The sequence below is a fragment of the Hylaeus volcanicus genome, chromosome 3, assembly GCF_026283585.1.
Source record: "Hylaeus volcanicus isolate JK05 chromosome 3, UHH_iyHylVolc1.0_haploid, whole genome shotgun sequence".
NCBI lineage: Eukaryota > Metazoa > Arthropoda > Insecta > Hymenoptera > Colletidae > Hylaeus > Hylaeus volcanicus.
In genome coordinates, this window is record NC_071978.1 from 17891402 (window position 1) to 17907327 (window position 15926).

The following is a 15926-nucleotide window of genomic DNA, read 5'->3' on the forward strand; positions in this document are numbered from 1 at the left end:
TGATTTCGTCTGGGCCGCGAATAAAAGGCTAATTGGAATAAAAACTATCAGATAATTCGAGCAAGATCGAGATATCGGAAATGTCACGTCTAATTTTAATTAGACCCGAAATAGTTACTCCATATATAATATATTGAGTTGAGTTTATATGATTAACATTTGTTCCTATTTACCAGGCAGATTAAAAATTGCTACCTGTAGGGGGTTCCTTGATGGTATTATTTGTTTTCTGCACCGGAATTTATTTATCAATCAATCCCACAGAAGATTTTTATTGGCCCTTTGTACTGATTATGAGATGTTTTCTCTAAGGAGACAACGTGCGCCGGGGAGACGTTGTTATCTATTATACAGTTTACACATATAAATTCATGCAAAAATGCATGTTATCTTGCAATTTTCTATTTCAATAACACGGAAAAGGAAATCAAAATATAGTAGATGAAAGGGTGGATTGTTAATGTTGTGTACCTTGAAAATCTCTATTATTTATAGTGCCATAAAAAATCTTGCTAAGGCAATGTTCCACTCTTTTGAGGGGAATATATATTGGTAGAATACAATTCTTTTCCAGAATTAATTATTTTACAAACAGAAAACAGTTTAGCAAACGGAGAAATGATTGTATATTGATGAATATTTTTTCTTTATGTATCTAAACTTAATTCAATTTATTTAAATTCTAAAATGATTGTGATAACAGCACGAGTTTGATTCGTTATTCTGGTCGAATGGATTAATTGTAATCATGTCTGTTTTCAAGCTTCAAGCAATTGAATTTATAAATTTAGTAAATTTACGTTGTTCGATGAATGTCTTTCGAAACACTAAAAAAGAATTAATAATCAGAAAGTTATTAGTAAGCAAAAAGTGAAAATGATGTTATTTTCAGTTTACTCACAAAGTAAAGGGAACATTGCTCAAAGAGCATATTGGATTCGAATAGTATGAATTCAAGCAGAGAATTCTTTTTTATATTAGGTAGTTATATAGTAATTATAATAAGATTGGAGATATCAATGTAAATTAATTTACATATGCAATAAAATTAATCCATTCTTCGGAGAAACTGCAACTTACTTATTCATAGAAAAAATGTATCTACATTAATATTGGTTAGTGTTTATGGATACATTCATAAAACAACCATCCCGTGTTAAAAAATACAATCTCAAAGCCTCGGTAGGAAAACGTTGCATTCTAATTCCGCATAGTAATGGCGTATAATATTCAACGAATCGTGGCTGACAAAAGTTAACTTTGTTTCGTACGGACAGGTGTGGAAACAAAAAATGCAGAGCACGTTTCGGTCATTTTACCGTCTCCCTTCAAAACATTTCTTTTTTTTTTAAACCGTATGGTAAACAGCGAACGGTTAAGCTTCTTTTGCAACGTACATGAATACCTGAATAAACATGAAGGGAACGTGAAAGTAAACAAACAACACGTGTACTGGCAGACCAATTGAAAAGTGACGCGTGTCCCATTGTAACTCAGTGAAATTATTGGCAAATATTTCAACGTGAAATAAATTCAAATAACATACGGATCTTGGTCGGTCAACTCCCGAGCTTCACATAAGTAGTCGGACGTTTTAGATTCGGCTGCTCTTTCTGCAAATAGGTATTTTATTCTATCCCTCGCGAAGATAGGCGGATAGAATGTTGTCTATCGATCCATCTTCCACAAACACACGAGATTTCCTGAAAGTAAACAGATACACCTGATACCGGGGATGCGGACACTTCGAGATAAGGGTAGTATACGTAGAGTTCTTCTTTTTCAAATCTCCGCAAACAAGACAACTGAAGACATTCATCGATGCGATAAACACAGTTTCGTTTCATTTATGAAACTCCATAGCCATGAAACTATAGGTATTATTGTTAGCAGATTGCAGACTTTATGCGTTTATGATAAAGATGATATAATAAATACATGCTAAACATAACCGAAAGGTTTTATATGCATTTATAGAAAACGAAATATTATTATATTAATTATAGAATATATTCAGCATATATTATATATATTTTCCATATTATTGTAAGTCATAAATACATAAAATCCGCAGTCTAACTATTGGCTGTATTAATTAATAAATAAGTGGTAATAAGGCTATTGTTAGTAATATTATCAACTATAAATCCCTCTACGAACTTATTAGTGATATACATTTATATAGAGTATGCAATTATGCAGAAAACTACTAGAAGCCATTCTAATTAATTTCTAACCAATATGCAACAAATGCAAGTAATGCTGTTTAAGAAATTTGTGAACGACTAATAATGTCGAAGGAACTGGTTTATCCAAAATGGAGTACATTGAATTATTACAAACACGATTTCGTCTGCATAAATATTCCTTTTATGCCATTCCTTCGAATGTAATAAATAGTTACACTGCTTTTACTTACGAATTTCATTTAATCGTTTCATGTATTTAACAAATTATAATATACCAAATTAAGTAACGGAATGTATTAATTATAGATGATAATAGTATGTCATAATTTTAAATAAACGTTAATAAAAATAAAAATAGTAACTGTATATATTACCAAGTATTTGGAATTAGTATCACATTTGCCTTACGATAACTGTAATGACCATAATAATGATTTTTAAAAATATTCAAAATTATTCGTTCCAATTGTTGAATTATATAGTGTATTTAATTTTTTCAGTAATAATTGTCACAAACGTACAACGGCACTCTGTGTAAGATTTTTTTTTTGTGACGATTACTGACAGCTGTCAATAGTTTTGCACTAATCAAGCATAGCAGATCAATCAAATAAGTGGCATCCATACGAACACTTAAAATAACATTTTTATAATGGAACATGTCACTTTTTTTTTTAATCATCTTACCTATTAACTGAAAAATACTGTTTCAAGACAATTGTTATGCAACGTCATTTTCCAGTCATTCTCAACATAAACAATTTTTACAAGAAATATCTTGACATATATTAAATATTTGTATACTATATATATTCAGTCTAGATATACATATTCAGGTATTCAAATTTGAACTTTCTAAATTACACAGTTTTTACGTTAAAAACTCCTTAAAATAACTATTGAAATGGTTGGTACAGAGATATAATACCTAGCTAAAGCGATAACTGGTTAATGGAACTCGCATAGAAACAAATAGAAATATCTAAGCAAACATAAGTGTCAAACTAACCGTAGTTTAGAGTAGACGTTCAAACTGGCCACCATTTACTTTAATGGATACGCTGGTAATACATGCCGAGGTCGCTTACAATAAGATATAGTGGCCATGCGTTCTTCAACTATCAATCATGGCACGGTATATGCAACTGAAAACCCAGCTTGGAAATTGTAAAGCTGAATACCTTGGATAACAATCAGTTTGTTAACCTGTGCTCACCTAGACTTTTCTTTCTATTTCTGTGCTTTTCGTCACACCATTATAATTGTAACTGCTGTTCTTAAATGGCCTGTACACTTTATGCAGTAATTCTGCAAATATTTTATGATGCAGTTGCAAATGCATGTATGAAGATAAATAAAATTGAATGTCTAAAATGTATAAAGATAAATAAAATTGACAGTATGATTGACAGTTGATAAAGAAAGTAAAAATAGTAAAGTGTCGAGAATTATATAATTTTAAACACTTATTGACACTTTTATTCAATCGTTGCATAATAATATGTAAAAAATTCTATTATATATATAATAAATAATTATAATAAAATTATGCTATATAATAATAATATTATATAAACTGATATCATTTTCGACACTTTGCTATCTTTAGTTTGTTGTAATATTGCTTAATATATTGTCTAATAAAAATTTGTGGGCTACTGAACTCTCTATATATATAGATAAATTGCAATGACCATCAGGTTGAGACTTCTATGTATATAGATTCGTTACAATGGAAATCTGATTAACAATTTGAAAGTTTGGTAATTTAACGTAACAAAATGTCAAATAAACATTTTTATTTAAACTATACTTAGAAGCAACTGAATATGAGGGCATATAAATAATTTCTACATCTAATATTTTCTACCTTTGTCATTAACACCGAGGAAAATTGAACCCGAGGCAAAGTTTTATGTCGTGAAACTTCTGTTTTAAATGGAAAAGCTTTTAACGTGATTTTCCTGGGTTATCGTAAATTTCGAGGTCGTCGAAGTTGGTGTCATCACGCGTTCCCTATAAAGATTGATACGAATGGAAATCAGAAGGCGCCAAGAAGTTACCATAGAAGATAAGTAGCGAGAAAAGGGGAGCGGGGTAATAAATCCCATTTATTTTTCCCGCTGAGTTTGGGAAAATTATGGGGGAGACCACGTTCATTTTCGACAGACTGCTTTCTCCGATGAACTAGCGCAATTGCGTTATAAATAAACACGTCACCTATATATGAGAAACAGGGATTTCAACTAAGGAATTGAAAAATTAATTCTGAAGATCGGGTGTTAATGAAAACGAGTCTGGATAGGACTCGTGACTTTTGATTGTTTTCTAAAAATAAATACTATCGCAAATGTTGGATAGTATGGATTCCAATTGTATAAGGACAAAATTCAAGTCTCATAAATATTTTCATGAGTATGTCTGGCACTTAAAGTGTGAAACATTCTATTCGATGAAAGGGGTATAATAACGTTCATCCTAACAGACAAGTGACGCAACAATTTGGACGAAATCCAAGTCTGGTTGCGTTTTCTTTTGGAAGTTATCAAATTTTTATCGTCATCCTTTCTTTAGATCATTCTTTCTCATGAGCAATTGACACCTTGAAGTGAGCGCTTCTCTAACTATTTGATTTTGGGAGCGATGGTCACCAAAAAATTATACTATGCGACAAAATTATTTATAAAAATGTTGTCATTTTTCAAATACGCACGACTCGGAAAAAGACTTGTCGTGTAGTGGCTCCAATATAGCTACTTTATTTTAAAAATCTGAATGAAAATTACTTTTTCATTCCTCAATGTGTGCATGATAAACGCCAGCGAATAGATTTTCTATTAAGTCAATTGTTTTCGAAAAAAAGATTGTTGAATATAACTATGATTTTCACGCTTCCAAGATGGTTTCCTTCCTTAACCCTTTGACTACGAAAGGCGTATATGTATACGCCCTCGAGAAATGGGTTCAGAGAAATGTTTGCATTCGTTAAACAATTTTTAAAAAATAGCAGCTTATAGGGGATGATGAGAAGAAACTTTTTTATATGTACAGTTTGTTTATAGGATGCTTAGTTTCGAAAATAAAAATTGAATAGTTAAAAGATCGTTGGAAAAATTGAATTTCAGGAAAAAGGTCTTCTAAGTTCCCTAATTTTTATTTTTGAAACTAAACATCTTATAAATAAACTGTATATATAAAAAATTTCCGCCTTATCATATCCTATAAGCTAATATTTTTTTCAAATTCGATTGTTCGACTGTTCTATTGTTTTTTTTATGACAACAGCAACAGAATTAGACCACTACGAGATCTCAGGAAAAAGGTCTTGTAACCTTTTAATTTTTATTTTTAATACTAAACATCTTATAAATAAACTGTAAATATAAAAAAGTTCCGCCTTATCATACCCTATAAGTTGATATTTTTTCAAAATTCACACCTCTACGCGTCTTAGAATTTTCAACAAAAGTCATCCCGCAGTCAAAGGGTTAATGATGTTCTATGTGTACATTGATGTATGTTGTTGCCATTATATTAATGCATATTACAACGCTTGTTCCTAATACAAAGGGAAGTCAATCAAATGCGTTTAGCGGTCAGAATTAATTTGTAATTCCAGGTTCGCATTCTCTGTTTTGTTCAATGTTACAAACTGTTAAATGGGGAGTAACAAGTTACATACCAAATTAACTTGAACAGACAGACTGAGCTTCGGGAATGTAAGAAGAATGTCGGAATATTGGTAAAACGCTTTAAAATACATGCATTTCTGGAATTCTACAAACTGCGTAGAATGCAGCGTATTAAAAAACTGCGGTTGTGGAGCGCGTTTCACCCTTAATTGGGCGTCAACAATTTGGAATAGTTTTTCAGATGGTCATGGATAAACAGTTACTCGTATGAAACTGCGTAAAGGATAACATGTATTGAATCAATAAAAACTGTAATCTGCTTCACAAGACAAAAATACTTTTCAATATTGAACCCCATTGAAATCGAAATTGATAACATAACGAAAAAATATTTACTAAACTACACTCAATTTAAAAGTTGTTTTAGAAAATGTTTTGGGGTCCCAAAACCAAATCGATATCTGAGAAGAATACACAGAAAACACAAAATAATTAATAAAAATGTACAAATTCGTTCTTAAAAGAACTCAACGTAAAAAATAGAATCCATAAAATACGCAAAAAATTAAATTCGATGGTCATCAGATAGTAAGTAGTGACACTAAATATCTGAATACAACAAATCTATTGATAAATATTTAGGTGATACAAGCATTTATTAAAGTGGCAGTATAATGTTTAGACACACCAAATTTTACTTTCGCTGAAGTATTAAATATGAATAAAGTTAGTAACACATGACCACCTAGTTTTTGTCTAATCGGCATTGATCACTTTCTATTCACTATTATATTATTTGCATTCACTTAATCCTCGATTTTATGTTACAGAAACTGCAGCGTTGAAATACATGCAGCTCGAAACCGTAAGTTTATACTATGTCTACTTCAACAATAACCGCTATGATAATTACTTTCCATAAGATCTTTTATAAATTATCAAGAAACCTGATAGCAAAGTGTATTCGTAGCCATTTGTGTTTATCCAGGATGTAAAAATTAAACTTAAAACTTGAATTACTCGAGTCTGACTGCTATACAAATGAAAAAAAATAATGAAAAATTTGAAAAAGCGATTAGGGAAGGTTTAGGCTGTCATGATAGAAAGTTTGAATACCTCCTGGAACAAAATAATTTTCTAACATAAAATATGAAATATCTCTAAGTACTCCCTTTTCAATATAATGCATGTCGTACTTTTAGACTTATATGTATATTCTGAATGACGAGCAGAATCGATATATGTAAATGAAAATGCATGGCTGCATTTAAAAAACAGGTGCAAGAATATATTGCATTTACTTCGTTGTAAGTATAATAAAATTAATATCAAAAGATAGCTCCCATCGCAATGTTCAATTTTGTTTTCCAATTGTTTCTTTGTCTTCCTCTGGAAATGAGCCTCGCACACCTGTCACATTTTCTACAATCATCCTGTATATTGAAACTGAATTGCATCGCAGAATCATCGATACGAACGGGATTGATTCGAAAGGGATTAATTTGACACGTTCACAGTTCACTGAATGGTATCCCTACTGGTACACTAACACCCAGAAGTTTTGGAACAGTTGTTACATGCATTCTCATAAGTTTGATTGTAGGAAGAATCAGAGATGGGTAAAATTTGTATCTAAATTAAAATTAGAATTTATTTATACTTAATGTTGGTTTATATTTGATTATAAAGAGTATTCCAAAAGTAGTTTTAAGATTTTGTTTGTCAATAAAACATAAATAGTACGGAATAGATTCGATATTTTTAACTTTTTAAGTGAAAGTACACATGATTACGATTAAGTGTTCCCCATGAGTATGTTGACAGGCGTATTTCTTTGTTAAAAGACAAAATCTTGAAGTCTCTTTTGGAAATTCCTTTTGAATATATACGTATAAAATACTCAATATTATATTCAAACAATGAACGTATTACAACGAGTTTATAGTATGAAATGAAATATTTCACAATAAACAAATACAAAATGTAACTGTTCAAATAAATAAAGGTCACGACTAAATTACTATTAGTTGGTTATCTAGTATTTTAATACAATTTTGGCCATCTCTAAGGAAAATTACTCATTGAATTAATTCAATTATACAATTGAACATACCATAACTAACTCTTCTTATAAAAAATTATTAAAATTCACAATGAATGGTAAAAGTTGATCTGTTTTTGCTGCTTTTATTACTAAAAAAAAATGGTTTCTTTAACCAAGATGTTAGAGGAAAAGCAATGTAACAACAAATGTATTATTACGTTTAATAAAAAAAATTGCAAATATTAATATTTGATTTGTATGGCAATTCAATTGAGTGGAATTTCACAGCCGTAGCTAGTCAACAAAATCAAATACAAAAACAATCTGTAGTTACAATTATAAAATATATCCTAAAGATGTAACATACATTTTATTAGTGAGTTAAATTAGTTAAATGATGAAACCAATTACTCTCGTACCAAATAACTAACAATAAATAACTATATATAATTACATCAGGTAACAAGGGTAGATCACGATTCACGATATACGTGAATACTAGAGTTGTATTAAAAACAGCAACTGTCTTAAGACTCCCAAGCGATAATACACCTAGGTCTGAATGATTTCTATTCAGAAATGCGCCTGAATAGGCATCAGATGTCGTTCTCCGGGGTGAATTCGAAAGTTCTTCTGCAGTTAAAAGAAGATGCATCGCAGAAACGAAGATGCATAATATTTAAGGGAGAAGTTAAGATGTTTATTGCTACGAAATGGTTATAGGCCACACAGGACGTTCGAGCACAGTATTTATGTCCACAGATGTGGACCGTGAACTAGTTTATATACTGAAGGGTATGCGTATAGTTTAGATCTGACCCGCTTCGTAGTTTACGACGCAGAAATTTCGAAGTAACACACAATTTTGGGTACGGGGAACATCAAGAACCAATGAGGTACGTCGTGGAACTTATGCGACAGACTTTCTAAGCTTTCCCTGTGTATATTTTTAAAACGTCCAAAAAGCGCTAGGACCCCCTGAGAAACGAGTCCTCTCAAAATATCATCCAAACTAAAAAGAACACCTGAACTTAAAAATGTTGCCTGAAACGTTAACGGGACCTTTTGCGGTCCTCGATTTGCTTTGTGAAGTGGCGAATTTTTTGTTTGTTTATTTGGAGTCTTTGAAAGAGCGATGTAATCAAATTTAATAATGCTTTACCCTGGATGAATAGTGTATACTTTTGATGAAAAGAAAGCATTTTTAAACAACTTTCAGGTTTTCTGCATTGTGAGACCAATGGATATAGCTTATAATAAATAGTATTACGTTTTTATGCCGCATTTTACTGGAAGATATACTGTTCATCATAATTTATATGGAAATCATTTTTAATAAATCTAAAATATTATATTTTTTATTCAAGGAGGAAAACATTCATCATTAATTTACACAGCTATGATGTATTGTTTATTTATCTGTAACAGAGAGCCTGCTTTATTTATGTCACACAAATTATAGTCTACTTTAATAACCGCATACATCACTTTACGATTCTTTTGTAACAATTTTAAAATTGTTTAATCGATAAATGGCAAGCTTGAAGCGTGACAGAAAAACGTAGTGGTATCGAAAAGTGATGATTAAAATATTACTCAATTTTAAATAGTTCTTATTTAACAGTTTATATAATTAACTGGAAAATTCAAATTACTTTTCAATTAAACGCAGGAGAGGAGAATATTCAAAGGACTTCATCAGTGAACGCTGGAGCAAATGTTGCGTGAAAATCAACAGAGCTCTGTTACTTGTTAATTAATCTTCCCAGCGAATTTCGCGTAATAGGAGAATACAAAAAACTTTTTCAATTTGTTAAATCCCACGATTGGATGGTTTCATGGTAGCGCAACGTTCCATTTGCCCTACGGCATGAAACCTTCGGGTATGCTATGCATGATCGTCGTAATTCCGGAAATTTGAGCCAAAGCTCCACGTTTCCGCTCGGAATCGTTCGCAAATATGGTATAACGTTTGTTTACGATACGTCGATCAGTATTGAGATGTAGGAAGAGACTGTGGCTGTTCCGAGTCCTAATCAGAACTTGGAGACATCCTGTCAATAAATGAACATGAGTTGGATGAAGTAGGTGCGCTCATCTATATACTACGACAAGCAAAAGTTAGGCGAACTTTGTGATTTTTTTCGGACGTTGATTGTAAATTTTTAGGAAGAATTCTATAAGTGCTATTAAATATTAATAGAATTGGAAATGCTGCCAAAATGTTGGGCGATTGTTTGAGAACAGATTTGGCGATAAGCAGAATATGTTTAGTTTTTATTTGTATTGTGCTATGTTGTGTCGTGTTATAGTCGTGTTATGCTATCTTATGTTATGTTATGTTGTATTGTCTTGTGTTACGTTGTGTTATTTCATTTTATGTTGTATTACATCATTTCAATCCCAGTTATGCTGTATTTGTTGTATTGTATCGTCTTTTGTCGGCTTGTGCCTTGCTAAAAAAAATATTAACATTGCTTCTAAATACAAAACAACTAATTTTTAAAATAAGTAAATGTTATATATCCGCAATATTTTGAAATATATAATGATTTATGTAAAAGAAACGTACGAATGTATGTACTAAAAATACAGGGTGTCCCAGAACCACTATAAGAACCGGAAATGGAGGGTAGCAGACACGATTCTGAACAACAATTTCCTTTGCAAAAATGTTGGTGCTGGCTTGAGCTTATGTTCTCGCGGCTGAGCGCGCGCTAATCGGGCGCTGTGATTGGTCGGTGTTTTTTTCGTTAATAATTCAAAAATGAAGTGTCAGCTACCCCGATTTCTGGTTCTTACAGGAGTTCTGAGACACCCTGTATATCAACGAAAATCATTGTAATTATTAAAATTAAAAATGCCCAAAAAGTTCTTTGTGATTACTTTGTATAACGATAAAAAAGTAGTAACAAAAGTATCTTTTATTATCCAAACAAAAAAAAGGATGTATATAACACTCAATGCGACAATGAAGAATGTATAGTTACAAAGGCATAGCTTGTAGCGCAGTGCATATAAATATTCATCGCTTCGTTAGCGCTGGCTAATAGTGAACATTAATACATGAAGTCTCAACATTATTATAGTACAAACTGGAATTATTCAGGTTCGGAAACGATATGATTGCACTCTTTCAATGAAAGAAGATGCATATCTATGCGAGCATAATATCGCGCAAACTACAAACTGTGTCGTGTTAGGGAAATTTATAGCCGAGGCAAGTAATTACATTTTTTCAAGTACACGAGAGTGATAATTACATTAAGTTATTACGGGGAGATCGTTACCGAGACCCTTCGAGGATCTTATCCGCGCTAGTGATTTTTAATTTTGTCCTTATCATGGTTATTTTAATTTCATAGACCACATTTCGTGCAATAATATCTCCATCTTTTCATAAATTTTTTTATCCGCGCTAGGGACTTTTAATGTGTTCTTATTATGGTTATTTTAATTTCATAAACCACCTTTCGTGCAATATCTGCATGTTTCCATCTACTACTTCGAAGTCATTAAACTATTACGTTTACCGTGAAACTATTTTTTTTTCATTTGAAATAAAAAGATAGATGATTCGCGTTCGCACGATACGTGTGCCAGAAAATTGTGTTTCTTTTTACGCTTACCGGTTTCAGACACATAAATCATAAAATATAACTTATAAATTAGACGGAAAGGAGTAAATCGTGCACGATGAATGTTTCAGCGTAACGTGTTCTTCCTTCTTTTCTCCACCTCTCTCTTTCTCTCTCTCGTAAGACATATATACTGTTTAATCTTTAATTGAAATAACGAAACCAGCATATAAATGGACTCATGAGAATTATGGGGGTATACGTGTGCTATGTGCATGATTCAAATGTCTACTCATGTTTATGTACAGAGGGGAAAATTCTTATCTAGATGGAAAATGTTTGAGAACTAGACTCCACATGTTTATACAAATTCATATTTTAATTTATTTATATTAAGAATTGAAATTTAAATGAAAGTACATATGTTTTATCTTCTAAACGCTATAAAATGTATATTATTGTTGATATTGCATATATTTCTGTATTTGTGCACATTTTTATTGATTTTCCAATATTTTCATTTGCTATAAGTGCATAAACATTCGCAATCTACTAACAATGACACAAATTAAAGCAACTCCGGATGTCATTTATTCTAATAAAATATTAGAGTCGAATTTAGACAATAATTTATGTTTCGCATTAAATAGAAAAAGATCATCCAAATTAATTTTTATAGGAATAAATTCATCATCTCTTGTTTCAATAAAATTCGAATATATACTTCAAATATTTATTCGTAATGAAAATGATTTAGGGAAAGAGATTGTATTATAATGTAATAAAACATAGTATCTGACAAAGTGAATTTATTTTTGGTTTAAATACGACTATTCGTATGTAGCAATGTAATAAAATGTAATAAGAGATCAGAAAACTATTTATATTTTTAATTGTACAAAATGTATGTATGTCAAATGGCAATAATAAGATTGAGAATTGGCCACACAAATCTAACCCATTGTTACAAAATAACGAAATCACAGCCACCATCATGAACCTTTTGTGACGAACCTTTCACAGTTAAACATTTAATTGAAGAATATCAAGGAATGCAGCACGATCGAGTAGAGTTCAAACTTTAAAATATTTAATATGCAGACGATTCTTAACAATAGAAACAAATTTCTCAAACTATGTAGTAGATACACTAACGAAATATTTAATAATGAATAAATTGTAATTGAATTGTAGATATTAAAGTGGTCACTAATAACCCTGTAGTTGATGTGACCTTAAACAAAGGAATTAAAAAAAAAAATGTATGTATATCAATGTGCCAATATTTTCTATATTTCTGTTCAGTGTTGACATCGATTGGACCTTTCCTAATCATCAAAATCAATTAGTTCTAATGTCAATGTCCTTTCTTGAGTGTCCAGTAGCTTTTAAGATGTCAGTGTCATCATTACTGCCCAGTTATATCAATCGAGTCCTTCCTAATTATCCAAATCAATTGATTCTAACTTTTTCTTTTAATTTCCTTGTCAAAGTTCTTCCTCGAATGTCCAATAGCTTGTAAGATATCAGTGTCGCCAGTTTGATAAGCGGCATTTCGAGGGAAACGATTGAAAAGGTAAGAGTAAAAGAACAAACGGAGAACAATTGAATGGTCAACTAGCCGTGGTGAGTAGTGGCTATTACGTTGAAGGAGATTCGGAAGCAGGGAGTTTAATTACCCCGATAATTACTATTCCATTCCGGGCACGATTCAATTTTGGTTGCTCGATATTCGTTGCGCGTTTCAGCAGCCGGCGCGCTAAAGACAACCAATTACGACTACTACTGATTCTAGTCGTATAAACTGGTTCAAGAAAACACAGGAGATATATTTATAGAGTTAGAATATGACGGACGATATACAGGTTGTCGCACATTAAAACTAGGTTTAGGTTTCTATGGTGTAAAATAGCAATTTGATCAACTTCCTCTTTTCTGATGTAACTCTTTTAAAAAGTCAATTACTTTATTTTTCGAAAGTAAATATATTTAACAATGTTCCGTTAAAATTTGTGGAGTTTATTCGAATTATTTTGGATTTTACAGCAGATCTAACGTGATGGATGCCATGATAAAATCAAGCATGTATAAAAACTGTAAACGCGATATTTTTTAAACATTATCTTTCCATCTAATTTTTCAGTTAGATAAAATCTATCGAACCGATCTTTCTGAAATTTAGATATGTTACACTGCACAACAGAGACTATCATACGATCTACAGCCATCTTCAGAAATAGGAAATTTCATATTTTTTTTAAACATGAAACGGTCGACACAGAATAAATATTTGGATATTTGAGTTTAAACGAGCGACATTTTCTTTATTTTTTCACTTGCACGGTTTATTCAGCTTCGCAAGATAACCACACTCGCATGTTTTAATAAACTATTTGAACATTTTGTCTCAGACAAACAGTTTTCAAAATATCTTGATAACCATGAAGATATCGACATCGACAGGACTATTAACATTAATACAAATCAATAAATTAATTTTATGAAACTCATACAAGAATATTGTTATACTCTTTCTGCGTAGTATTGTTAGTAGAAAAAACAATGGAATCGTTCTTTATTTTATAGATTTCGAAAAAAAAATCCTAGTACTATATTCAATATGTGATATTATTACATTTTCATATTAAAATTAATTTCCAACATATACCTATAATTACAAGACGTATCGCTCGTATATTTAATTGATCAAACTAATCTCTTACCACACTATCTTATTAAATAACTATTATTATATATGTACCTGAATATATCGAATTCAATTCAATTGTTTATAGGATTTTATTTCTTTGCTTTCAATTGAATTATTTATAGGAATTTATTTCTTTGCTTTTAATCACACATTCATCCTTGAAATGTGTCTCACGGGACACCCTGTACATATATGCTCCCTACGTGTTGCGTGGACGATTGGGCAGAAATGTTTGCCCTGTTGAGCATAGATAACGTTTCAATGGGGATCCAATAACCACTCGATATTTAGCTGTTTTGAAGTGTGCTTACTCTTATCACTCGACTTTTCGCGTGGCTGTTGCCGCGTGTGCGCGATCGATAATAAAGTTACTGAACATTGACAAATTTCTAACATAAATGAAGAGTTTTTACTCTTTAAGCCTCTGCAATTATTGTAAAATCTTTCCTTCTGACATATCTCCTTTTTATTTTCTTCGTATATCTAATTTATTTATCGTTATATTTATTTCTTATTATATTCTTGTTATATGTTCGTTCCTAATTTTTAGAATATTTTATAAATTATTATTCTTTATCTTACTTGTTTCATTCTGAAAAAAACTTATGTATTATACTGCGAGGTACCTCGAATTTCGTTGTACTTTACAGAAAACATTATAAATTTGAAGATCAAACTTTGACTCTGACTTTTGTTTTTCAAGTAGTGAGTGCGTTATAGTATACGAAATAATAATAAAACCATAATCACACATCTGAAACAGAACGAAGTCCTTATTAGGGTGTACAAATTTAATCGTGAAGTTGACTTGTGTAATTCAATTAGTTGTATCTCTCTAGTATGTACAATTATATTTCTATATTTTAAATATAATGCTTCTTCTTATATTCTACTCTATAATTGTATTAATTCTTAAGACTACAATTACATTTGCTTGAATATTTATATTGTATTGATTTTATCTCCTGTATAAGGCAAATATATAACGGCGAGAGTTTATATTTTAATGTGGACGTTATGTATTACTACACCGACAAAATTTAAATATTAGGAAATAGTTCTAGATGCGCAGTTCTTAAACCTCTAAAATTTGAGGATATAAAATTAACAATGCTGTAGTACTGATTTTATTTCGATGTAAATAATAGAATAAATTCAATTCTATTCTAGTCCATTCTATAATAAATACTCTATGTATTTCTAATTTTAGCAACAAATATTTGAAATAATAAATTTTACAAAGTATATTTCTTTTAATACAGTCTCCTAAAATCTAAAATATATGTCTGGAACATGTTTCTATATAATAAATTTGAACTCTGTGGTTATTAATTCTTTGCTCATCATATTTACGAATTTTTTGTTATTCTATTATATTTTTTATAATATTCCGTGCAAAGAAGGGAAAGCCCAATTCAGTTCTAATTTTTACGTTGAAAAGAACAGAACTTAAAAGAAGTGGAAGTGAAAAATTATTAAAAGGTTACTGGTTCCATTTCTCAGGTCGCTAATTCCAAGTAAACCGATTTTCTATGGATTCGATTTCCTATACTTGGCTGTCTCGAAAGAAAGCGAATTTCTCCACGAAACACACCTGTAGTTCATTTAATATCTGGTTTCCGGGTGCCGTCAAGATTTCACAGTTTCAGGTTTGCGACTTGTTTCGAATTACCTCGCACGGAAACCCTACATAACTTGGAGCTGCCGTGATACGCGATAGCTTCGGATTCCGACCGCAAGAATTCATCACTTCCTGGTAAATCAGCGTCTTAT

General features: G+C 31.1%; 1 protein-coding gene across 5 annotated transcripts in view; it reads left to right on the top strand.

Annotated features, from left to right (window-relative positions):
- Positions 1-15926, top strand: part of LOC128874247 (RYamide receptor-like) — a 260772-nt gene that overhangs the window by 145454 nt on the left and 99392 nt on the right. For all 5 annotated transcript variants that reach the window (XM_054118782.1, XM_054118783.1, XM_054118785.1 and 2 more), the window contains one exon: positions 6652-6686. The gene's annotated coding sequence lies outside the window, so the exon portion shown is untranslated. The remainder of the gene's footprint in view (positions 1-6651; positions 6687-15926) is intronic.